Source organism: Marmota monax, unplaced genomic scaffold, assembly GCF_021218885.2.
Source record: "Marmota monax isolate L192 unplaced genomic scaffold, Marmota_monax_Labrador192_F-V1.1 WCK01_AAM20220418_F8-fsc00092, whole genome shotgun sequence".
In the NCBI taxonomy this organism is placed as follows: domain Eukaryota; kingdom Metazoa; phylum Chordata; class Mammalia; order Rodentia; family Sciuridae; genus Marmota; species Marmota monax.
The window spans coordinates 1,540,725-1,566,609 of record NW_026692583.1 but is presented as its reverse complement, the minus strand read 5'-3'; the positions used below and the strand labels follow the sequence as shown (position 1 = coordinate 1,566,609).

At 56.4% G+C, this 25,885-nt stretch overlaps 1 protein-coding gene across 10 annotated transcripts in view; it reads right to left on the bottom strand.

Moving 5' to 3' along the window:
* Pitpnm2 (phosphatidylinositol transfer protein membrane associated 2) overlaps window positions 1-25,885 on the bottom strand; it is a 124,945-nt gene that overhangs the window by 59,080 nt on the left and 39,980 nt on the right. Inside the window, exon 1 of one of the 10 annotated variants that reach the window (XM_058579799.1) lies at window positions 11,432-11,667. The exons of 8 other annotated variants lie outside the window; for them this stretch is intronic. The gene's annotated coding sequence lies outside the window, so the exon portion shown is untranslated. Of the gene's footprint in view, window positions 1-10,437; window positions 10,563-11,431; window positions 11,668-25,885 lie in introns of those variants that run through there. One more of the 10 variants, XM_058579801.1, reaches the window with a different exon arrangement.

The following is a 25,885-nucleotide window of genomic DNA, read 5'->3' as shown; positions in this document are numbered from 1 at the left end:
TACAGATTTCAGAATTTCCTGTACTTGAGACAGGTAATACTGCACATTCCTCAGCACCCAATAACCAAACGCCGTTAACAGCATGAGTATAGGAAACGTAAAGGCTATAAATAGCCTCGCTTAGACTATAAATAGCCTCACCTCAGTTCAAGAGATTTTGCTGCCAAATGAGCTATGACAAAGCGTTTGGCTTTCAGAGCTGCTGGATCTCTGCATCGAGAGTAAGGGATCGTGGATGTGCATGTCAATGATCTCACCACATGTCGCAAACCAGTTGCACCTCGGCCCTGCCTCAGCCCACAGCAGCGCGGTTCAGAGGCGGGTTACGTGTGCCTCCCCGTGAAAGCTCACCAGGCCCTCTGACCTTGGGGAACACAATCCAAGGGCATCAGTAACATACAAAACCAAATGTAAACATAAACCTCATGCACGCACACGCATGGACAGCAGTGTCCCCCACAAATGCGATCGTGACACTGTATACACAGGGATCCGGGAAGACCTGATCAGGCCAAGCCCTGTCCACAGACAAGAGCCAGTGTGAGCAGCTGGGCTGGGCTTGGGGGCACATGGACCTGGTGGGAGCCCAGGCACAGAGTCCTCACCAGTCGGGGCCTGGCCTCCTGGCTGAGTGGCGTTCCTTCACCTGCAAAGCTGAGCGCCACAGGCCTTCCAGGGCTCACGGGAGGCAGCAGGCTGCAGGCTTGTTGGGCAGCTGGTGCCAACAAACGCCTGCTGACTGCTCTGCGAAGTTGCTCAGATGCACAGTAGGAATGAGGTGCTTACGTGGATGGTCCCTTCAGTCACCTGGGGCCTGCGGACTCTTTTGAGGCAGGGCCAGTTGTGGGCCTCTATCCTATACCAGTGCTCCCTATCTCAATGGAGATGGTACCTTCCAGATACTCCTCCAAGACCCTAGGCTCAGGGTCTGGAGGGAAGAGCCTAGGGCCAGGCAGGGTTCCCCTAAGGAAGGCCCCACCTGCCGGCCAGGGCTCAGGCCAGGGTGCCAGCCCTCTAACAAGCTACCCAAACTTACTGACCTGTTCTCATGCTTATAGGACTAGGCCTAATACCAAAGGCAGCTAAAGGGTGAGCATGGGGCCCCATTAAGGGACAATGCATGTAAATCCCCAGCACAGGAAATGGCAGTGGCTGTGCTGATGACAGTGATGACAAGGACAGCTCTACCCATGGACGCTCATGATCATAAGAAACGATGCCTGGTATATTACTGTTGTGTCCCTCTGCATCACACGACCTTCCCAGCACCCACTGGGGCCTCCAAGTAGCATTGCGAGGCAGGGGAGAAGGTGCCCTCTCCCCACTTCAAATTAGATAACAGAAGCCATGAGGGACATGGGGACTTGGTCAAGGTCATCGAGCAAGTTAGGAACAGGGAGGACATAAGGACCTCTGATCCTAGATCCAGGGTGACACCACAGCCATCCCAACCAGCACCCTGGACCAGCAGCCCCCAGCAGCCTCTGGGTCCTCCCCGTCTGGGGGTAACGGGAGGAGAGAGCAAGAAGGAGAGGGGGTGGACGGGTGCAGGGAACTGAGTCATCTTCCCACTGGTCCAAGCCATTGCACACAGTCTGGCCCCTCTATCTTTGGCGGGGAGCGGGGCGGGGGGGGCCTATTTTGGGAAGCTCTGCACACGCCGCCACTTCCCTGCCAGGCTGACTGGGTCAAAAACAAAACCAGCCCAGCAACAGCCCTGTGTCAACAGGGTGGGAGGTGAGGAGGCGCTGAGCAGCCCTGAGCAGAACAGCAGGAACGGGGAAAGCGGGGGAGGCAAGCACAACACCCCCACCCTGCAGAAAAAAGGCAGTTGGGGGAGGCCAACAAAATCGAGTTGGAGGCAGCAAGATGCAGCAGGAAAGCCTGGGGTCAGACAGAGCCAACCACACACAAACTCTGTCTCCAAGCAAGTTGCTTTGCTGTTCTGGGCCTCAGTTTACCCACTGACAGGAATGGCCCACCCACTGCCAGGAGAGTGCCTGAGACCCCCGCCGGGCCCTGCCCAGGGCCACCTCTGCAGGGCAGAGCATCTACAGTGCTGGTCCTGCAGGCACCAGCCACCAGGGTGGAGGACCAAATGAGGCACCTGTCCATTCTTAAGTGACCACAGTTCTTGAGGTCAGAGCAGCTGCCTGATAAATCTATGAGGTCAAGCCCAAGGGCCCCTCCAAAAAGCTCTCTGAGGAGCATCCAAGAAACCAAGGAGAAGGAAGCAGAGACCCTTCCACTGCACCCAGGGTTCCTCCCATCATTGTTAAGGGGTAAGTGGCTGGTCACTAGCTGCTGCCATTCAGAGAAAGGGAGAGAACCATCTGGTCCAGGGACAGAGCACACTGCCCTACCCAGAGCAGGTGTTCAAAAAACACCTGTGGGTGGAATAGGGCTGGCTGCAGAGGCAAGAGGATGGAGGACAGGAATGGCCGTGGAAGCTGCTGATGCCCTGGAGGCAGACCATTGTGGGAGCTCTCCCAATCCCACAAACCCACCAGCTGGCCAGGAGCAAGAGCCCAGGCCAGGCCTGCAGGGAAGGCCTGGCAGGGGTATCTGTGCTGGCCACCAAGATATTGCTAGAGAGTTCCACACCGGGCAGAGCTGAGCAGAGCTCGCTTCCCTGGGAATCAACCCAGGGCTTTGTTGGCTCTTCAGGGCTCCATTGGACTTTCTTCTCCTGGACCCCCTAAAGTGGGTGTGTGAAGGGTGCATCTGGCCAGGACGCCTGTCTCCTGAGCCACCCCCCCTGCTTCAGTCTCTGATTCTGCTCAGGGAAGGAAGCAAAGCTGCCCTGGCTGATGACAGATCTGAGGCTGCTAAAAGATACACATCTGTTTCCTGGGCAGCTGCCACTCCACTGTCCCTGGCCATCACAGTGACATCCTGCCTACAGGGTATAGCAGGTGGAATAGCATCCCCCTCCCCAGCAATCCCCAATTTACATCTACCCAGAACCTCAGAGGTAGGGTCTTCATAGAGATAACTAATTAAGGAGCTTGAGATGAAATCACCTGGGTTAAGAGTCAAAATCCAGTGACAGGTGTCCCTATGAGAAGAGGAGGGGATGCAGAGACACAGAGGTGGGGCCATGGGAAGATAGGCAGGCTGCAGTGATGCAGCCCCGAGCCAAGGGTCCTGGAGCCACCAGAGGCTGGAAGATACAGGGGAGGATGTGCCTCAGAGCCCTCAGAGTCTCTGCAGACACCTGACTTTAGACTCCTGGCCTCCAGGGCTGTGAGAGAATACACCACTGCTGTCTAAGCCACTGGCTTACGGCACTGTTATGGCAGCCCAGGAGAGGAGCACCCTGGGCTTGTGGCTCTGGGAAACAGTACAAATCCAGGGTTGACCACGTATGTGTCAGTCAGGGTCCTCTGCTCTGGGGGCCTGCAGGAGATAAGCCAGAGGCACCCTGGCTGGGAGGGCGAGCCTAGCACTTGGGTGGAACTGAGCCAGCCTGTTGCCAGGCTGTTACCAGGGCTACAGCCCAATAAGCCCAGGGCATTTAAGGAGCCAGAGTGGGCAGTCCATCTGCGTCCAGGCTACTAATATGCTGGAGGGGATGCAGCCACTCAGGCCATAGTGTGTGGACTTCCTGCCACCCAGCCCCTCTATGCTCCTTGATTTCCCAATTTGGCACCTGGACAGCCGTTTCTAGACCCTCAGGTGAGGCCTGCCCTGCCCAGCCAAAATTCCTGGGGTGCACCAACTCTAGGCAAGTGGCCTTCAGTACTGACCCAGGTATATGTCCTAACCCAGGGAGGCACATAGGATGGGAGATCTGGACACACAGGCCCCACACTGCCCCTTGCTCAACATCTCTTTGTCACTAGTTTTGGGGATCCTCTCAGGATGGGCACAGGGAGTTGGCCAAGGCTTCCGAGAGCTTCAGGGCTGAAACCAAGCATTTCTCTGAGACCCAGCAAAGGAGGGGGCACCAGCAGTGGTGGGCCCTCTCCTCGTCCCAGCTCTGTGGGCTAACCAAGTCAAGGGACGTGCTCAGGACCATCTTGGGACTGGTAATGTCTGCAGGGCTCAAAGGGCTCTGAGATGGCTGAGCCCAGCATTTCCAAACCCAAAAGCCTGGTAGGCCTGGTTCAGATGCAGACACCCTCCACCCAGACCCACCGACTCACAGCTTCCTGCCAAGGGCCCAGGAACCTGCATTTTATTTATTTATTTATTTATTTTTAATTTTTATTGTTGGTTGTTCAAAACATTACATAGTTCTTGATATATCATATTTCACACTTTGATTCAAGTGGGTTATGAACTCCCATTTTTACCCCGTATACAGATTGCAGAATCACATCAGTTACACACCCATTGATTTACATATTGCCATACTAGTGTCTGTTGTATTCTGCTGCCTTTCCTATCCTCTACTATCCCCCAGGAACCTGCATTTTAAATACCTCCCAGGTTAAGGGGAAGGCCCTAGAGAGTGAGAACAAGGGGCCAAGGCTGGACTCCATCCCCTCAGGCTCAGTCTTCCAGGAAGCCTTCCCTGGCCCCGGGACACCTTGCGCTGACTTCACTGGCCTTTATCAGCCTGTCCTGTGGCCACGTGTTTGCCTTCGAGTTCAGGCCCTGAGCCTTGTTCAGAGTGGCTTCCCAGGATTCAGCCAGAGAAGCTGCCCAACAAATATTTGTTAGGTTAATAATAATTTCAATTCTAAACTCTGTTCCCAAGCCATTGTGTGACCTTGGGCAGGTCATTCCTCTCAATTTCTGTGTCCCTGCATGGAACAGATCACAATGAGTGAGCTGATGATCCCCATGCAATGTGCTCAGGAACTGCTGGCGGCAGTAAGACCTGGCTCCGGCCTCACACACTGGTGCCCACATAGTGGGTCCTTACTGAGGTCTGGCAAGATCCAGCCAGGAGGCTCTGCAGGAGGACAGAGGTAGAGGGAGAGAACCCAGGGGCAGCAGAATCCCCAGGAGAGGTGGATACGTGGATTTCAGAGGCTCTGCTCACCTCACAGGGCTCTGGGGGAAGCAACCCTGCCCTGGCCCTAACCCAGCCTGGTTCATGGCTCTTGGGGTTCCCAGTGGGGGGAGTTGGGACAGTGACTGAATGCCACCAGGCTGCAGACAGGAGCTCACATCAAAAAACAGTAACAGGGCCCTGAGAGCTGGAGCAGGTATCTGGCCCTGCGTGGTCCTCCATCTCCAGGTATCTAGGCCAGGCTCCAGCGGGGCCACATCCCAGGGCCCCAGAAGTGTGCAGGCAGGGACAGCTCACACAGCTAGGCCTCTGCCAAGGAGAAGTGCGGAGCTCAGGCCTGAGACCTGTGCCATTCCTTTTAATTATTCCAGGGAACCAACAGGTTCTTCAGCCCAGCCTAGCCAGGGGAGAGGGGATGGGATACCCCTCAGGGCCCAGCCTAGCCAAGGGGGAGGATGCCTTCAGGGCCCAGCATCCATGTGCCTGTTCACACATCCACCCAACTGGCTCAGAAGGGGTATTGCTATAGTCCCAGGTAGTTTCAAGTGACTTGGGGAAGCCCCAGGGTCTCCATGCGTCAGCCTCACCATCCATCAGGTCTGATTGAGGGCCCTAGTGTGTGACTGCTGCCTGACAGGCAGAAGCAGGCCAAGCTCAGGTGGGCTGGGCAGAGGGCTGAGGCGGCAGTGAGGACAGCTAGCAGGCTCCTGTCCTCCTGCTGGAGTGCCAGCTGGTGATTTACATGGGAACTCTGGCCCTGTCTTCCTTCAGGGTCCAGGGGAAGCCCCTCCTTGGCACCATGGCCACATCTAAGTTCCAGTCTGGTGCTGCCTGCTGGGACCTGGGATGGGAGACAGTCAGGAAGAGCTGAGGGCTGGTGAGCACCACTGCCTGTCCTAGAAGGCAGGCTTGGTCCGGGAGTGCTCTGCAGCCGGTGGCTACCTGGGCACAGCTGGCTCTGTGGTGTTAGCCTGGCACTTAGTGGCCATCTGGAGAGAGCCCTGTGAAGCCATCGCCCCATCTTGCATCCCTTCATGAGCAGGGCGAAGAGCGGAGCCTTGGAGACTATCCTAGCATGGCCAGGGGCCACCTGCCTGCCCCATTCTGTGCTCCAGGAAACTGAGGTGCAAAGGGATTCGGGAGCCACCATGCATCACACAGTCCCATGGGTCACCCAAACCTGGGCCTGTGTGGTCCCCATATTTTGCTCTCAGGGCCCAGGGATGTCTCCACCAGCAGAGTCCTGATCTGCTTCATCCCAGGAGCCCAGTTGTGGAGAGAGCACTCCAGCCATGCTACAAAGAGGGGCCTGCAGGCAAGTGAGAGCAGGGGTGAGCCTGTTAAAATGCAGCCCTCCCGCTCCCTGTCCGCGCTGCCTCTGACAAAGCCTGTTCACTGCCACTGGCTGTGATCGGTGTGCCCACGCCTAGGAGGCTGTGAAGAGCTTTACAAGGGCACTGGCTCAGAACAAAGTGCACTTCAGACACGATCCTTTTGTCCCTCCCAGCCTCCCCAGTGTGCCCTTCGTTAACCCTGTCACACAAACCAAGAAACAGGCTCAGAGAGGCCAAGGGAGTCCCAAGGATCTCACAATCAGGCTGATGGCAGAGCAGGGACAAGGGCAGCTTTCCTGATTTGCTCTCTGCCCTGATCGCACCCTGCTTTGGGAGAAGTGACAAGCACCTGGTAAGGGAAGTTCCTCTTGCTATAGCAACAAGGTGGGGAAACTGAGGCACAGAGTGGGCAGGTACTGACAAACAGCCCCCTCCCAAAACATCACCAGCACTTTGCAGGCTGACAGGGCACATTCAGGCCCCTGGTTCAGGCATTTCCACCAAGCTTGGCTTTATGAGAGATAATGTTAGCTTGGAAAGGTCCCCATGAAGCAGAGTGGGGACCCAAGACTCTCAGACCTTGGGTCTGATGATCCCTCTCAATAGCTGTCTAGGTTCTGAGGTTGGACATTTATCTGAAAGGGGCTGTCACGAGGCTGGGCAGCAACAGAAGACCACGAAGCTTACTTACGGGGGGAACCCAAAGCTGCACACTGAACCTAAAAGCAGCAGCATCTCGTCCAGAAAGCGCAGGAACCAACTCCCTCGCACCCAGAGCTCTGAAGGAGAGGCTCAGGCACCAGGCAGAGCCCCTGGGGAAAGCACCCAAGCCTGAATCCCGAGTTCAGTCAGGGATCCTGAAAGAAGCTCAACTTCTGAGGTTGTGTCCAAGGAACCTTTCCTCCCACGGCTCCTCGTCCCCCAGGACTGGCTGGCCACTCCCACAAGGACAGGACTTGAGTTTTTTCATTTAGCTTCTTGTAGGATCCTTAAGGTATGAACCCTCCTCTCTGTCCACACTTTAGAAGAACCCTCAAACACCTCAGAATTTTTTAAAACATTTTCACATAATCTCTAACATATGGAAAAATTGCAAAACTAACAGGAACTTCCACAGACACTCTTCTAGAAGTGCAGATTGCCCACCTTTTCCCCTGTTTACTTTATGTTTGTGCCCCCCTCTCCCTCACACATCTGTAGGGGCACACAAATCTGCCCCAGTTCGTTAGAAGGGAAGTTCCTGGAACGTTTCACCCACAACAGCCCTACCACCTCTGCCACTGCCAAAGCACATGTTTGTTCCCATGTCTGTCCTTTGTGTTTGGTACGTGACACACACATGACACAGACCATGCTCTCTCCACATTATAGGTGGGAAACCAAGGCACAGGTCTCTTGATGGGTAGCATCCCTCCCACCTCATGGAGCCACCTACGCCTAAGTCCTCAGCATAAAACAGACCCCACAGCGCAACCACTGCCCCAGAGCAGGACAATGTAAAGGTCTTTAAAAGAAAGAGCCACTGTTCCAGAGCCGAGCAGAGTGCACTGGGTCTGGGCCACTAGGATCTCTTCTGCAAAGTCACTCGCATACCTTGGTGGGGACGGCAGCCAGGATGGGGGCTGGGTGTGGGACCCCCTCCCCAACTGCTCTCCGTCCTTGGCTTTCCTTTTCTCTTCCTGAGATGATGGGATGGGACAGAAGGAGACCAAGCCTCCTCTGTAGGTCCCTCCCAGGGGCAGGGGCTGGGTCTAGTCCTCACCCCAGAGCCCAGCGCTGCAGACAGCTGCACGAGGAAACAAGGAGTGTACCCGACGGAGATGGACCTATGGCTCTGCCCAAGGCAGCTGTCCGCCAAGACTTGGTTTGGGGCATGTAAAAAGGGGTGATTATAAACCATAAATGTCAAGAACTATGTAATGTTTTGAACAACTAATAATAAAAATTTAAAAAAAAATAAACCATAAAATCCATGAGATGGTGAAGATCAAGTAAGGGGTGAAAGAGTCTGCCCACCTGGCTCCGGAAACAGAGCCAGAAACAGGGGGAAACGGATGTGAAGCCAGGACACCCAGACAGAAACAGCGCGGAATGTACACACACCACACACACAACCACCACACACACCGCACATGCACACACCATCAATGTACAGGCACACCACACACACAGCACACCCACCAACTCATACACACACAGCACACTAAACTCACACCACACAAACACATCCTACACAACATACCCCACATGCACACACGAACATAGACCCCACACACATAAACATGCATACACACCGGCAAGCACAGATGCCACACATGCACACACTCATAACATGCCACACACGTGCACACACAGGTTTGCATTCAGCGCACCCTAAGCTGAGTAGTCTCCCTCTGATGAGTCCTTTCCCTGGGGGTGGAGACCCTCAGAGGGCTGGCACCTGGGGATGCCCTGCAGAGAACCATGCCCACCCCAGGAACACACCAGACGGCGTGGCACAGCCTCAGGTGAGGGAAAGGGACAGCAGAGGGAGGCAGCTCTCCAGAGTGGACAAGGACGGGCTGCCTCTGGAGAGACACGGAGCTGGAAAGCATAAAGGGTGGCTATGAGGTCCAACAGTGCTGGGAACATTAGCATGGGCAGGATGCAGCCAGGACGGAGCAGGAGGGAAAGGTGCATCTGTGGGGTGTACACACACGTGCATGTGGGTGTGTGCACAGTGGATGAGGGCTGTGCAAGTGTGCCTGTGTGTGTTCAAGGAGACCAGGGGAGGCCTGCGGGAGCTGGAGCTGCCTTCTTCCTGCACAGTTCAAGTCATTTGTCATTCATGGAATACCACCAAGAGACTCCAAGGAGCTGGGCCCAGGGCTGGTTGAGGACAGAGGTACCTCCGGGGCAGGCGGCTGTCCTAAGCCCCAGGATCCCCCACCCAAGTCTGAGCTGTCTGTCCTGCCCCCCCCGCACAGTGGACCCCAGCTCAGGAAAAGACAAAGCCAACTGTCCCCTCAGAGCTTCAGGGGCTCCCTGAGGTCTGCCGACTGCTTTCCACGGGGCCCTTCCCTGAATACAGCACTCGGTCGAATTAAAGAAGAATAACTCACCGCCTGGAAGCCAGCCAGCTCGGCGATTATTCCACTTTTCCTGGAATGAGCTTTCCACACTTTCGCCGGCAGGAGCCATTGGCAGCCAGGGCTCCCGCCTCTCCAAGCTGCTCTCACACCCTCTGTGCTCTGCACTTGCAGTCAAGTGAGGCACTGCTAAATGCAATTACGCTCCGGAGCATCCTCTGAGAAGGAGGGGAGGGAGGGGCGGGCAGGCGGGGCAGCCCGGGGCCCACCTGGCCCACGGCAGGCAGCCGGGGCGGGGGAGCCTGCCTCTGCCCCTTGGCCAAGCCCTGGCTGTCCGACTTGGCTGTGTGGGTGGACCATGCAGGTGGATCACGGTGGGAGCACATGGGGACCTGAGGGCAGAGGAACCCCCTCCTCAGCACTGCAGGACCAGCCTCCCACGGAGGCTGAGCAAAGGCAAGAGGGCGCGGGCACTCAAGAGCTGGCCTGTAACTGTCACATCAGAGTTTCCATTCACAGGCAAACCAAAACCAAACCAAACAAGACCAGCACACACACCCGCTCCCCATCACACAACTGCTAACCCATCAGAATTCACAGCCAGCCAACCAGAATCCAGACGCCGGCAATGTCATTAAGAAGCCTGCACAACACTCAGATGCCAGGAGGGTCTCGGTGAGTCTCCAGACTCAAGCAGAGGAAAAGCAGGACAGCGCTGATGTCTGCAGACACAAAAGCCTTCCTCTCTTCCTGCTCAGCAGGACCCATCTCACTGCTCTTGGGGAAGCACCAAGAATCTGGGGTCTGAGGCCATTGTAAAGAAACGGGCGGTGCAGGAGATGAGCACCCGACCACAGAACTGCACAGGGAGTCCTGCCTCCGGCCGCCTTCAAAGCTCTGCTGCCGTTATTAAGGCAATCTGTCAGAGAGAATGCCCAAACCAAAATAGAACCCAATCAGGTGGCCGTGAGCCTGACCTTATCAACAGCACTCAGCCTGCCGCGCCACTCTGAGCTGGTAGAGCCAGCACGCTCCCTCCCAATTCCGCTGGCACCTGGCACATGGTACATACCTGAAAGGCTAGGCTTCTCTGCAGTCAGCCTCCCAAGCTGCACACCTTTGTTAGAATCGGGTGCGGACTCCCTGATACCTGCACTGGGCTCTGAAGCTCCCCAAGTCAGACGGGGCTACTCGGCGTGCGCTTTCTATTTAAAGATCAGACAGGCTCACGCTCAGACACCATTCAGGCCTGGAGCTTCTAAGAACTGGGTGCTAAATCCGGTCTCTTTGGCCTCACTTTCCATCAACACAGGAGACGTTCTTGTTGACAACCACGGGTTCTATTTTCCAGCGCCGGCTGCACAGGAAGCAGAGGTAGCGGGGGAGCGGCCTCGCCTCCTGGGCTGGGCCACTCACGGTCACCATCATCGGCTTACTTGGAGGAGACGTTGGGGAGCCGAGCTGAATGCTGCTGTCGGGACATGACTGAACCAGACTGCTGAGGGGCTGTCCCAAAACACACGGGGCCTCTGCAAGCGACACAGGACACTGGTGTTCCACCCGGAACCGGCCAGCAGACAGGTCCCCCTCCACTGTCTTCTTGGACATCCTGAGGGCGGGGGACACCCACCCCCGACTGAATGCCCATTTTCGGAGGATAAAGGGTTCGCTGAAGCGACAGCCAGTGCGCAGCCAGAGCCCGGCCCGCTGGGGTGCTCGTGCGCGCCTCAAAATATCCTCCCCTCTCCCGCTGGACCACGCTCGAGGAAAGAGACTGGCGCGCTGTGGAGCAGCCACCGCGGAAGACAGGAGTGCAACAGAGCGCTGTCCCCAGCCCCAGGAGGCAGAAGCCAAGCCACCAGACTCTCCAGAGGAGAAGCCCATGCACCCTGTTCTGCCCTGCCCTTCCAAGCTTGGGCAGGCCGGGCCAGGCCTCTTGGTCCTTCTCTCCCTCCATCCCGCCTCCTTGGAGAGAAAACAAGCAGCCCGTGTGACAAGACGGAGCCTTCCTCGCTAATAAACCCATCCTATGTCTGTGACATGTTTCAAAAGGAGCAGAAAATTACCTTCCAGGAAGCCAACGAGAGGTAAGGGGCGGGGGGCCACATGTCAGAGCGGGCACCACCGGCCGCAGGGGCTGGGCTGGGGCTCATCCAGCAGCCCCCATGCCCGAAGCATCGCTGAGCTCCTCAGGTGCCAGTGTCAGGGAGCCGCCCGGGGCCCAGGGCTCCCCAGGCAGTCCATGCCTAGAGGGTGCCAGCACGGGTCCCAGGCTGGGTGGACAGAGGAGCCACAGCGGGCAGGGATGACGGAGGAGGGAAGAAGGCAGGCCGGAGAGGAAGGGGTGGGGAGCAGAGCGGGAGGGCGGGAAGGAGGGAGAATTGATTCTCTCTCCTCCACTGGGACCACTGAGCTAAGTTGCCATGGAGAAAGGGGAGCCGCTGGCAGAGCTCAAGGCGGGCGGAGGAGCCATATGCCAGAGGGAAGGCGTCAGCGGAGAACCAATCCCACAGTTCTGCTGCTGCAGCCTCCCCCAGGCCAGGCCTCCGGGCCCCAGCGACAAGGCTGGGAGGGGTACCAGCTGAACCCGCAGACAAAAACAGCAGCCCTCAGGAAAGGGAGGCTGGAGGGGGATGCTCTGGCCACCCCCAGGCAGGCACGCAGACCCCCACCTCAAGCCTCCATTCTCAAGCTGCAGGGCTAGTCAGAGGTCAAGACTCCAGGACTGAGGAGCCCACAGGCCCCTCCCAGGCCTGAGTGGCACTCAAGCCTGATGCCTGGGGAGGCACTGCTGGTCCACATCTGCCTCCCTCTTCCTAAACATCAGTTGCCAAATCCTGAGTCACATTTTCCCACCCTCGGGAAGGAGGGGATGCCCACCTATGGGAGGGCTTCAGTGGCCCAGCACCACCCAGGCAGGAGGCAGGAAAGGGAGGCTGCTCGGCACGAGCCTGTGGAGGAGGCTGCTCCTGGACGCTGTGGGCTGGGCCACGCCAGGCTGCACTGCCTGCCCGGCTGCTGCCATCCCCACTGCTGCTGCTGGGTGCCTCTGGCTCCAGGACTGGCCTCGGACACTTGGGGCTACAGAAATGGGGCTGGGAGGGGCCAGGGCCTGGGCGGGAGCCTCAGCTTCTCCTTTTGGCCATGTCCCTGGGCTTCCATCTTTTCACTACCAACAGGGACAAGACCACCGGCTCTACCAAGCCACGCTGAGGGCACTGCGAGGCTGACAGAGTGGGGAAGCCTGGGGCAGTGGACGCCCGGAAGGCCTTGGTGCCACCTCGGGGGGATCTCCTTGGGGGGCTGAAGGACAGGGCAGCGCCCAACGTCCTGCCTCCCCTCACCTGCTTGGTGGCCAGGCCCCAGGACAGGGTCCCCAGGGCCGCTGCGCTGACACAGAAGCATTGGAGGGTCTGGCACTAGACCCTGTCCCTGAAGCTGTGGGCTTCTCTCTCCTGGCCCCACTGACTTACCCCTCAACATTTTGTGGCATATGGCAAAGGAGGAAATGTCAGAAGGAACATCCATGAATTCACTACCTAGAGTCAACTGTTTCCTCTCACTCTTTTTTTTTTTATTGTGGTAAAATACATATAACATAAAATTTACATTTTAACCATTATAAAGCGTACACTTTGGTGGCATGAAATTCATCCATGACATGGCACAACCTCCGCCTCTGTGGAGTTCCAAACCATTCTTTTCACCCCAAGAGGAGAGCCGTGAAGCAGTCACTCCCATTTCCTCTTCCCTTCAGCCCCCAACAACCACTATCCTCCTGTCTCTACAAATGTACCTGTTCTGGACATTTCACATGAATGGAAGTGGCCCTTTGTAACTGGCTTCTTTCACTTAACATCATGTTTGTGTGCTGTAGCCTGAGTCACTACCTCACTCTTTTTCTTGGCTGAGTAATATATAATTTTGTGAATAGACAATGTTTTATTTATCTATTCATCAGTGGATGAACACCTGGGTTGTTTCTATTGTCCTCTCACATTGATTGATTGATTGATTGATTGATTGGTGGTGCTGAGGATTGAACCCAGAGCCCTATGCATGCAAGGCAAGCACTTTACCAACTGAGCTATACCCCCAGCCCCTGTCCTGTCACTTTTAAAATGAGGTATTTTTTAGAGGCCTGGGAAGTGTCCTGACATCCTCCCATCCCTTGGTCTTCAAGTTGCAGGTCTCAGAGGCCCCAAACTGAGCACTATTCCTACCCCGTCTTTCCATTAAGCAACACTCCTCACTGGATGGCCAACAGGGGAGGCTGCCTGGCCTGGGGCCCAAGGCAGGGACCCTAAGTGGCCTCAATCTCTTCTGTCCCAGGGAGCCTGCATCAACTCCAACCCCCAACTCCAAAACAAGATGAGCCTGGGTTCCAGAGCCGTCCTGCACCCCTGCTGCATGGCTCATGAGTCATCCCCTGGAAGCTTCGACTTCTCCACTTTTAAAGTGGGGACAAGGATCTCTACCTTGGCGGGGCCCCAGAGCAGGGCCAATGCTGCCAGAAGAACTCCCACTGCAATGGCACGCTCCACACCTGCACCACCCAGGACCCAATTCCACTCATTTACAACTGAGATGAAACAAATCACAAGAAGCCAGTGGTGCGCGCCCTGCTTGGAGCAGCCCTGCGGACGAGGAGATGGAGAACACGAATGGGCACGGGCCCAGGCCTGGCTCCTGGGTCTTCATGGCTTCCCTTTCCTCTCTGTACTTACCTTCTGCGTCTGGCCAGTGGGGCTGGCTTCTGTCTGCAGCCTGGCCCAGAGACCCCTCTAAAAGGACAGGGGGAGGGTGGTCAGATTCTCAGGGAACCAAACAGCTACCAGCCGGGCAGTGGGCTTCTCAGTTTCCATAATGACAGGGTCTCTGAACCATGGACCCTGCCTCTCTGCCTGTTCTAGAACCCTCCTCCCCGTCTCCCCCAGCAACTCCTGAGGCCGTCCCTGGAATGTCCAGGCAGGGGCTGCAGGAGTGGAACCCCACCCCCAATGCAGTGGCAGAACCCCCAGCGGGATCTGCAGAGAGAGGGTCCTGGCTCCAGGCCAGTGCTCAGGGAGACCCTCTCATGCTATGGGCTGCTCTCAAGGCTCCTCTGACACAGAGGGTCTGCACAGAATCCAGGTGGGACTTGTGCAGCCTTCTCACTGCAGATGCAGAGACATAGAAGCTCCTCTGGGGTCAAGCAGCAAGGCAGTGGCAAAGGTGGGTCTGCACTGGGCCCAGCCCCCGGGGTGGTATGGGGGCTTGTGTAAGCATACACCCTGCTGGGGTTTCCAGTCCTTGACCCCCTCACCAGGCAGGCAAAGAGCTGTGAGCCTCAGAGCGGGACAGCAAGGACTGAAAATGGAGTAAGCCACTCGTCTCCTGTCCCAACCACCCGGAGCCACCATCTGGAGGAGAAGCCATGGGGGGGAATAAAGGCTCCAGATACACAACAGAAGGGTACACCCAACCACAAAGCACCGTGCCCCCCTTTCCACATCCAAGATCCAATCAGCTGCAGACTGGAGACATTAGGACACACTGCGTCTGTACCTGGCAAGAGTCATAGCTGCCTCCCCCAGGCCCCATTTGTAGACTAACTCCCAGCCCCACTACACAGCCTAGCCCCTTGCCCTGGAGTCCCAAGCCCACCCTGAGGGAAGGCCACAGTCAACGTGTCAGGGCCCACATCAGTCACAGAAGGCTTCTTCCAGATGGCTGACTGTTCTGTGGCATTCCCCTCAGAGATGGCATGTCCAGGGAGAATTGTTCATAGGCAGGTAAGAGTTCCCCACTGCAGGGTAACAGTGAGCCTGGGGCTCTCATAGGACAGCAGCTGCAAGGGCAGCGTGGCAGTGAAGAGAGAGGAGCCAGAAGAACCAGAACACCCGGATCACCAGAGCCAGAGCCCAGCGCCCGGAAGGGCAGAGGCCTGCACAGGCATCCAGGAGCCTGGAGCCAGCTGCAGCCCTGCTTGGGAACTGGGCCCATAGCCTTGAGTGCTTGCCTCTCACGTTCTCCATGACTGCTTAGCTATTTGCTAAGAGCCACAGGTAACCACGCCCTGCCAGGCTCAGGGTCCCCCTTGGGGAGGAGGTGTCCAAGGAGAGGGCAACAGTGAAGCAGCGAGGCAACCCCAACCAGATGCCTGCGGGTAGCAACCCCAGGAGGCCAGGTCACCTAGAGCCCTCTCTGCTCCAGGAAAAGCAAGCAGACCGGGAGAGTGGGAGACAGCTGTACCTTTAAATCGTCTGACCACAGACACGAAAATATTTGCACGGGGAAGCTGTTTGCATCGTGGGTTATTTTTAGGGTGAACCCAGTTGCCTCCCCTTGAAACTGGATGAAGCCCCAGAGGCACGTAGTCCTTTTTCCCAGATAGGGGTCCTGCTCCGGTTTCCCTGGGAATGAGGACTCAAGCATGGGATCTCTGGGACCCCCACCCCAAACTCTGGCTGGCGGGAAGGACTTGTACACTGGGAGTCAAGACAGGTTTGCCTGGACTGTGAAGTTCACCACCACAGACACAGGCCACCCACCTGGGCCCAGAGAGAGCACCCTGGTACCCCCCACTCAACCCTCAGCCCCTCCCCAGGCCAGGCCCAGCTGAGGGGAATAGCTGGCGGCCACACTTCCAGAACAAGCAGCAATCAGAGTGAATGTTCTCTTCCACTCCCCCTCCTCAAAACAGGAACGAATCCATTCTACCAATTTCCCAGCTAATGATTTCCTCCATTAAATTAAAAAGAAGAAGAAAATGTTTTTTTAAACGGATTACCAGCCCTGTGCTTTCAGAGAGCCCATGACCCGTCAGCTCCTCCTAAGTCCGGAAACACCAACGCCCCTCAATTAATTTCTGATAAATAAAAAAACCACGGTCTCAGAATCACGGCTCAGCCCCTTCCCACCACCCCCACAGGCACACAAGGTCCACTCTGGCCAGGCTCTGGGATGCAGGCTTCATCAGGTCAGAGATAACTCTTGGCAGTTGGGGCCTGAGGTCCCTTCACAGATGGGAAAAGTGAGATGGGAGAGGCCTAAGCCCCCCCCAGGATCCAGGGGGACCTAGAGTTGTGACGTGCACCATGAGTACCGAATGTGGCCTGGACCCTGGATTTCCAGGTGCTCCTCTGGGAAAACGCCCACAGGCAGGCCCAGGAGCTGAGGAGTCCCCGCAGGGCAACCAGAGTGTCACCACCTGCTGTGGCCTCACCCGGCAGGACCTGGGCTTCTCCTGCTGGTCTCTTTTCCTGCAGCACCTGGTAACACCCTGTTTGTTCCGTTTTGTTTTGAAGAATCCACCTCTCAAGAACATGGAAGAACTCGAAAACATGATGCTAAACGAGATGACTCCGTCCATATAAACTGCTCAGAATAGGCAAATTCACAGAGGCAAGAGAACAGAGGGTACGGCGGGAGGTGGGGACTGTTATTTAATAGGCATGGAGTTTCTGTTGGGGAGACAGAAAGTTCTAGAAATGGCCAGGGCCATGTCCCCCACACTGGGAATGGACATGGTGCCACTGCCTGCTCACTCCCAGGTGGCGAGCAGGGTCACCTCTGTGCTCTGTACACTTTACCACCTCAACAAGATCATATAAGCAAGCCCGGGCCCACTCTCCAGGATGCTATGTGAAGACTTGGAGTGGCCACAATGCCACATGGGCTGTGCTCGGTCCCTCTGTAGTCTGCCCCAGTGCCAGGTGGAACCCTGCACCTACAGCCCAGCTCGGAAGTGCATAGTTCCTCTCTTGTCACCTGAGAACCCAGGGACCTTCAGAGAAAGGCTCTTCATGTTAGCCAGCCTCACTGAGCCAGAATTCCAAACTCACAATGGCCAAAGTACAGGCAGAGCCTGAGGGCTCAGGTGTTGCCCTCTCCAGGGTACTGGAGGGCTTGGCACCTCACAACTATCCCTGGAAGGTACATCCCTATTGTTAGGTAATTTGCTTCCCACATTTAATTCAGGTTTATGCAGAGAGTTTCTCTCTGACCATTTACAATCAGAAAGATGTAAGGAAGGTCCAGGGCCAGGGAGTGTAGTCAGGGGCGGGAATGACAGTCCAAGAGCCCAGCTCAGCCCAGCTCAGCCAGCAGCTAGCTACACGGCCTCCCAGCACCCACTCCATTTACCAGCCAGAGTTCTTTGGCAAGTTCCTCTGTCTTCCCAAGCCTTGATTTTCTCTTCTACAAAATGGGGAGGGAAAGCATACAGGTCTCGGGGGCCTGCTCGAGGACTAACAAGGTGACCCACACGTGGCACTCAGCATATGGTTGGGATGTGGTTAAGTCAGGAAATGGTAAGGATAAATGGATCAGGATTACAGTCCCCCAAACAGGCAGGAATGCCCCTCCTAAGAGGATCAGGGCAGCAGTCCCAGAAAGCTCAAAAGCCATCAGGCAACACTAGTCACTCAAGGCCGGCCAGCAGGCCAGGGAAGGCCCAGGCGGGGCTACGGCAGCATGCAAATGAACTGATTTGATCCTTTAGTTCCTGTTTTGTTTTGTGCCAGGGTTGAACCCAGGGTGCTTAGCTGCTGAGCCATATCCCCAGCTCTTTCATTTTTTATTTTGAGACAGGGTCTTGATAAATTGCTTAGGGCTTTGCAAAGGCTTGCTGAGGCTGGCTTTGAATTTGCGATTCTCCTGCCTCACCCTCCTGTGCTGCTGGGATTACAGATGTTTTTGCAAGCAAAATGAAACCCTGGGAGGTTAGAGACCTGCCCCCAGCTAGGAGGTGGTGAAGTCTGGACACAACTCCCCCCACCCCATTCTCAGGCCTAAGCTGTCACTACCGGTCCACAGGGTGTCTCAGGAGAAGCAGGGAGGGAGCAAAAACTGAGGCAGAGAGGGGAGCCCCAGTCACTTTCGCAGCTCTGACATGGGGAATTGATGAGCTTCTGGAATCCTGATGGTAAGTTCTCAGGGCAGCTCCCTCAAGGACAGCCATGGAAGGTTGGACAGGCCAGGTGCATCTTGAGGGTCCCCAAGGTCAGGCCCAAGATCTGCACACACTGTTACACTAGGCCAGCTGCTTTGGTCAACACCCAAATGTGCAATTAACTCCCTCAGAGCCAGGGCTGGGTGCTGGGGAAGGAGTATTCCACAGCTGCGCTCATGAGGTCTCCCAAGCCTCAGGGCACCCAGGGGACACCTGGAGGCCCTGACCTTTCCAGGGGCACTCCACACAGGCAAGGGATTCTGGGCATGGCCAAGATCTGAAGGTGCTGCCTGACCTCCAGGGTACTTCCTAAAATTCCTGCAAAGCTCTGAGCTGACAGTAGCCACAGTTCCCATGTTAGAATGTGAGTGCATGTGAGAGGATGTCACCCTACCTTGACGTCCTCCCAGGGCTCCTCTATGCTTAGGATGAGTCCAGCCTTCACCAGGGCCTGCAGCCCTCTGAGATCAGGCCCCAACTTGCTCCACTGTCTCTTACTGCCTTTCCTCTGTCATTCTGTTCTGGCCTCTAGTCCCCAAACCCGCTAGGCACACGTCTATCTGGGGACCTTTGCGCCTATTCTCTTCCCAGGTATCATGTGTCTTGCTTCCCAAGGTCATTTAGGTTTCCACAGAGAGGTCCTTTCTGACCACCCCATGTAAACCCACCAGCACCTCTTCCTCTCCCTCCCCCTCCCTTTGCTTGTTTCTTCCTGGCATTTGTATCACCAAAGAGTATAGTTTAGGCAGAGATTCCACATGGCCTGCCACTGCATCTCCAGTGCTCAGACCAATGCCTGCACTCGAGTGGTCTTCAGGACACCTCTGATGGCTTTAGAGGCAAGGAGGGTTGGTGGGAAGTGGGGGTGGGAAGTGGGGTTGGGGGGAAGGGCTGCTGGGGTTAGGAAAGTAGAAATGGCTGGAATAAGTAAGCTTGCGATCATTTAAAATGGCAATTAAGGGTTACCTGCCCCCCAAAAAAGCTCCAGGCCCAGACACTTGCATAGGTGATTCTAGCAAACATTCTAGCAAGCTCTGGGGGAGGAGTGCCTCTAGTTGGAAAGGACAGGGACAGGCAAGTCTTCATGAGCAGGCTGCCTTCCAGCAGGCCCCAGGAAGATCTAGGCTGGAAGCAACAGGGCAGCCAGAATGTGGAACCCCAGGCCCCCAAGCCTTCCTTGCCACTCCCATTACCCACTCTAGAAATGCTCTTCTCCCCTGGCCTACGTAGTCTGGATCTCTGTCCACCAGCACACTGGCCATCTAAGTGCATGGTAAGCACCCCATGAATGTTGGCTGCTACTGGATTTACTATGCACATGTCCACCTACCCTGGTAATTACCAGCCAAGGGTGGGGCCCTCTCTGGTTTATTTTGGTGTCCCCACAGCTGGAAGCACACAGAAGGTATTAGAAAAAAAGGGTGAAATAAATGAGCAACACACAAAAAAGACCTGGAGACGGCCTCCCACTTGCTAAGAGAAGCTTTCAGGAGCCATTGCTGTGGGCCTGCAAACCAGCCCCCTGTGCTGCAGAGTGCCGAGGCCGCCCTCAGACTCTCGGCCCCTGTGGGGTCCAGCAGTGGGGTCCTAGGTGAGCCTAGGGGCACGCGGTCTGCCTCAGAGCCTCACTTAGCTTCCTGATGTGAGCAAGGGGGTGGCGACGCACGGAAGCACACCCCCACCACGCGGGAAGCTGGAGGAGGCTCTAGCAGGGCTCAGTCCTCCAGTTTCCCCTCTGTGCAGCTCAGTGGCTACTAGTGGGGGACCAGCCTGTGGTGAGAGGGAAAGAAGCAAGTCCTACAATCTCAGGTGGCCTACAGGGCTGGGCCAAGGGAAGGGAGAGGGGAAGAAAGCAGAGAAGGAAGAGAACAGACCTTTCCCTCCAGACTCGGACAAAGAGGGTCCTGAACAGGCCTGTTCCTTCCCCAGCTACAGCCATTATGCAAAGAAAGCCAGAGAACCCCAGGCCATCTGCTGCTCCAGGCACAGCTGGGTCCTGCTCCCGTCACCGGCCTGACCCAACCAGCCCTCAAACTCAGGCCGAAGGCCAACTGTTCTAAGGAGCAGGAAAGCAGGTGAGCCCTTTGGGGTTCTGGATGTGACAAGCCACAGCTCTATAGGAAAAGGCCTACTGAAGTCTGCAAACATGGTCAGAGCAACCAGTGGGCATGTTTGCAGCCAGCAGAGACAGTGAGAGTCACCCATGAACCCAGGTGGCTTGGAGGAGCAGCAGAAAGGGAGCAGACATTTACAGAGCTCTGTGTGAGTTATCCACAGACGTAGAGATCACCTAAAACTCAGTGGTTTGAAACAATACGTACGTATTACTTAATGCTGCTTCTGTGGCTCAGCAAGCTGCAGGTCTGGCTGAGTGGTTCTGGCCAAGGGTCATGCATGGGTTATGATCAAGACATTGATGAGCTGCCAGCCTCAGAAGGTTTGGCTGGGGCTGGAAGAGTCGCTCCGAGGTAGCTCACTCTCATTACTGAGTCAGTGCAGGTCCTAATCACCTTTCTAGACCTTTCCAGAGGAGTCCATGCAAGATAGTGGCTGGATTCCCAGAGCAAAGGATCCAAGAGGAAGACAGCAGAAGCCACACCGTCTTTACAATGGGGTCTTGGAAGTCATGCTGTCCTTTCCAATATCCTGTAGGACACAGGTCAGTCCTGCTCAGTGGGAGGGACAGCGGTGGCATGGCCTGGGGTGGGGGCTGGGCCCTGGGCAGTCCTCTTCGTTTTGCAGATCGATGTGGACTCTGTGAGGGTGCTCAAGCCTCATCAGTGTTAGGGACCAGCCAGGGCTGGTTCTGCAGGGCTTGCTCTCAATGAGAACCCTCGGGGCAGTTAGGCCTCCAAAAGAGCCAAAGGTCAGCCAGCAATCCCTCCCTCAGTCTCCTCATCTAAGCCCTGAGGCAAGATAGGGCACTTCACAAGGGCTGCCCAAAGATGAAGAGAAGTGACCAGACACTACCCTGTCCCCTGCACAGGACACCCTCGGTAAAAACCAGTGGCTACTCTAACATCTGGGTAAGCTAAGTCCTCAATGTATCCCCCAGGGAGAGTGAGGACCCTGCAGGTTGCCACTGACCAGACCTCCCACCCAGGGAGAGAACGATGGTGAGCCAGGCGATGTGGAGATGGCCGCGGGCACAGGAGACCAGAGCTAGAAGGGGAGGCACTGGGTTAGGCCGCTCACAAGGTCATCCCCTTGCTGCCAGGGCCAGCCACAGCCACCAGTGGCTTTACAGAAACAGCAGGGGAGTCTCCTCTCACGGTTCTGCCACCTCACTCCCTGCCAAGGTGCCTGCCTTCGCAGCAGGATCCCATCCTACAGCCACTTCATTAGGAGGCCACCTGCTCTCCACACTAAGCAATCTGCGTCCACAGGTGCTGCCTCTCGGGGAGCGCAATTCACAGCCATGTGGGGGCCCAGGACCCCGGTACAAAACACGCCAGGACTGCTGCTGTCAGGGCTCACGAGTCTCCCCCACTTCATTCTCACCCGCACTGACGAAAAAAGCTGTGATCTAACTTCTCCAAGGGCTCCATGGTTGTCAGCCTGTGCCGGGCGGGCTGGAGGGAAGCCGTGTAGAGAAGCCGTGGCCTCGGGAGCTAGAGACACAGATCATGGACAGTGGGGAGACCCCCATGGCTGTGTCCTCTTGCACCCACCTTACAGGGTGGAAGAGAAGGCCACTGAGTGTGTGGGTCAAGGCTCTGACCCAGGAAGACTCCCAACAGGCGAGGTTTGTCCCTGTGGCCTGGCTCTCCTGCCCTGGGTTAGGGTCAGAGGTGTCCCTGGAGCGAAGGGGCCCAGCAGCAATGCTCCCCACAGTGTCCTGCACTGGTGTGCTGGGGAGCAGAGCAGGCCCCCTGAAGAAGCAGAGGTCCCCACTCTGCTGGGACCTCTGCCTGCAGCCTTTGGGCTCAAGAACCAGCCAGGCTCGGGTGTGGCCCAGCAGAGAGGACCTGATCTCTGAATAAAGCGACTTCATTCTCCAGAAAGCTCTTAAGCAGGATTACTAGTCACCAAAGAGTGGAGACAGACAAGAGTAAACACAGATTCAGCCGCCCTTTCCTAGGCCCCGCTGTTATCAGTCCGGCTGGCTCCAATCTCAGCTCTGTTTCCGGGTCTGCTCCTCAGGTTCCTCCAGGCCTCAGATCTGCTGCTCAGGCTCTGCCTGTCCTTTCCTGCTGTCCCCTCCAGCAGAGCCATTTGCCCTGGGCAGCCTTCTGCTCACCTACCAGCGTATCACCTCCCCTGGTCTTCCAGAGAGGAGAGAGCTGCCAGGGAACCCAAAAGGACCCCCACCCAGTCCCCTCAACTGTCTCTCCTCCCAAGTGACTGCTCGAAGGGACCTCAGACATCACTTCCCAGTTCGGCTGCAGGCTCTGTGCCCCCAGCCTCTCTAGGAAGGTGTTCCTGTTCCTCTCTGGGAAAGTGTCCATGGCACGGTCCCCAACCCTTCACCAACGCAGAACCGTGTTTGAGATGTAAATCACCCTTTAAAACGATGCTTGTCATCAAATGTGGTTTATCATGTGATGGGCTGTGACTCAGTCACAAAAAGGAAGTCCTGGTCCACGCCACAGCATGAATAAGCTTGAAAACATGCTAAGTGACAGACGCCAGACATACAAGGTCAGACTGCAGGATTCCATTTTAACAGAATGTCCAGAAGAGGCAATTCCATGGAGAGTAGTAGGTCAGTAGAGGTCAGGGGCATGGGGATAATAATGTCTGCAAGGTTCCTTTTGGGGGAAATGAAAAAAAAAATTCTAAAATCGTGATGCTGATTGCCCAACTCTAAACATTTTTTATTTTGGTGCTGAGGGTTGAACCCAGGAGCTTAGCCACTGAGCCCCATCCCCAGCCCTTTTTTATTTTTTATTTAGAGACAAGGCCTCACTGAGTTGCTGAGGCTGGCTTTGAACCTGTGATCCTCCTGCCTCAGCCTCATGAGCCACTGTGCCTGGCCCAACTCCGAACATTTTAAAAACCACTGAATTGAAAAATTTAAATGGACGGGTTGTATTGTATCTGAATTGCATCTCAATAAGGCTTGTTTTTAAATGCAGGAGATGAGCCAACAGACCCTGACCACCCATTTGTAATGGGTGCTGGAGAAGCTTGGCTGCTGGAGGAGGCTCTGCAGTGGAGTCCCCTCTGCCCTGCAGTTAGGGTCCCTCATCAGGTCCCAGCTACATCCTGGACAAGCCCTGCTAGCACCAGACATCCGAGCATCTCATGGGCAGGGCGACAGTGGTAGGCCAGGCCGAGGCTGGGGCAGTGGGGCTGGGGGAGTTTGGGGCATGGTGCAGAGCCAGGAGACCTGGGCCAGCACCCAACGCTGTCAGAACCCTCGGGCAGAGGGCTTCCTGCCCAAGGTCCTGGGATCAGCCCCTCCTCTCTGGGACACAGCCTGGGATCCAAGCAGGAGGCTACTGTGGGCTGGTGCCGGGGGCTGTGTGAGAGGTCCAAGCACGGCCACAGGGACACGAAGCATCGTCCAGCACTCCAGACTCACCAGGCCGAGGCAGCTGCTTCTGCCACACTGTGAGGTCACAAGCTCTCTCTGGTGGAGCTGGCAGCTTGGCCAACCAAGCCAGGTGACTCATTTCAGAAGGACTTGTCTTATTTGGGCATCGTCAGCCCAGGCCAACCAAATATTTAGATAAAGAAGGTGGCCTTGGCTCAGAGACACTCCAGTTTGTTCAGGAGAAAGAAGCTGAAGTGGTCCAGGGGTCCTGGAGCCTCAGAAAGCAGGCCAGGTGCCAGAGAGTCAGGAAGGCTTCCTGGGGGAGGTGACCATGGTGGCCCTGGGTCCTAATGGCCTAGGAGCTCACACTCGCTCCCCAGGTTTGTTCCCTGGTGCATGTTGCTCTTGCACATGACACTGGAGTCTCTATCATCTGCTTTGGCCCAGGAAAGCTAGCAGAGTCCTCTGGGGACGTTATCCAAACAGCTGTCTCCCATTCCGGCCTAAAGCCAAGAATTTGGGAAGCTGATGTTTGGAGGAATTCTTCCCCACAGCTCCATAAATCACCAACCTCCATCTGCACAGACATATCCGAGGTCAGGCAGTGATCTTTCTGAAGCCCCTAAAGCAGGCAGTGGCGTGGGGTCCCCAGGTCAGCTGCCACCTCCCAACACTAGCTTCCAACAGGGCCAAGAAGGGGAGGCAGTGATGGGACAGTGGCTTGTGAAGGAGGTGGCCACGCCCCAGCTCCCAGTGGGACAGGATCCTCCTCCCTCCACCCCAGGAGGGAGGACCTCCCTCCCCTGGCTGAGGGTCTGCAGGAAAGACCAGAGGAAGAAATGGAAGGTTCCTCGAAATCTCCCCAACCTTCTGCTGTGAGCACAAGACTGGCTCCCAGACCCTAAAAGTATCTGTCAAACAAATGAAGTCCTGCAAACGCAGGCCTGGGCTGCAAGCTCAATCCCTTGGACAGATGAGGAAACCGAGCCTTGTCCAAGGTCACCCAGGTGGACCCTGACTGGCTAGAGGTCCCTTCCCACTGTCCCCAGCGGCCTGCAACACGCCCAGGGGAGGAGAGCAGGGACAGCCACTCTGAGAACAGCACCAGGCTGGGCTGTGGCCCTCAGAGTCACGCCCTTCCTGAGCCGGGCTCCCCTCTGCGCCTTCGGGGCCACCATTTCCTTAAAGGGCAGCTGCGTGGGTCAGTGAGGCCACATGTATTCACTGGCCTGCTCCATTTGGTTTCATCTAATCCTAGGCCAACCCCAGCAGGCCGACACTTTAGGACTCCTATTTTGCCATGTGACTGTGGGGAAGCTCAGAAGGGCCTTCCAAGGCCATGGAGTTGGAATCCCTCGGACTCTAGGACTCAGGACCCCAGCCCCTGAGAGAGCCGTCCCAGCGTGTTTCTATGTCCCTGGTCTGCACAGGGGATGGCAGCCAAGGGTACAGGAAAGCCTCAGGCTCCCTGGAGCCAAGTGGGTGTGATCGGCCTCCCATCTCCTACTTAGGAAAGGAGAACAACCCTGCAGGCTGCGGAACAGGCGTTCTGACAGGGGGCCCAAGGGGGCCCAGCACCACTGCTGGTTCAGGACTAGGCCCTGCGGAGTCCCTCGTGTGCCTCTGGACAGGGGTCCCCCCCAACCTCCAGGGAACCAGTTTCCCCATCTAAGAAATGCATTCTGGGGACTGAAAATCTTTGACCCCCGAGGCAGTGGCCCTGCCAGCTTCTCACGCCTGGGTCCTTCGCCAACTCCACCCCTGTCCCTTCTCCATTTTGCTTATCAGGCCACAGGGCAGAACCACACACGAAAATATTTACACAACCAGACTAACTCCCTGGTGAGCGTGCCCGTCCCACACGCACGTCCCCTTCACCTACTTCTCCCGGGAGGGGCTGGGGAGGTCCAGCTGGCAGGCGAGGATCTGAGGGCCCGCCCTGCACCACCTCAAGCGGCCGAGTCACAGAGCCCGCAAGGGAGCCTGTGCCAGTGCTGAGTAGTCCAGACCAGGAATACCGCAGGGCCAAGCTTGCTGGACAAAGTCACTCCCCTGGTGACAAGGACAGCCAAGCCAACTGGAACCGAAGGGTCTACGCTTGGCACA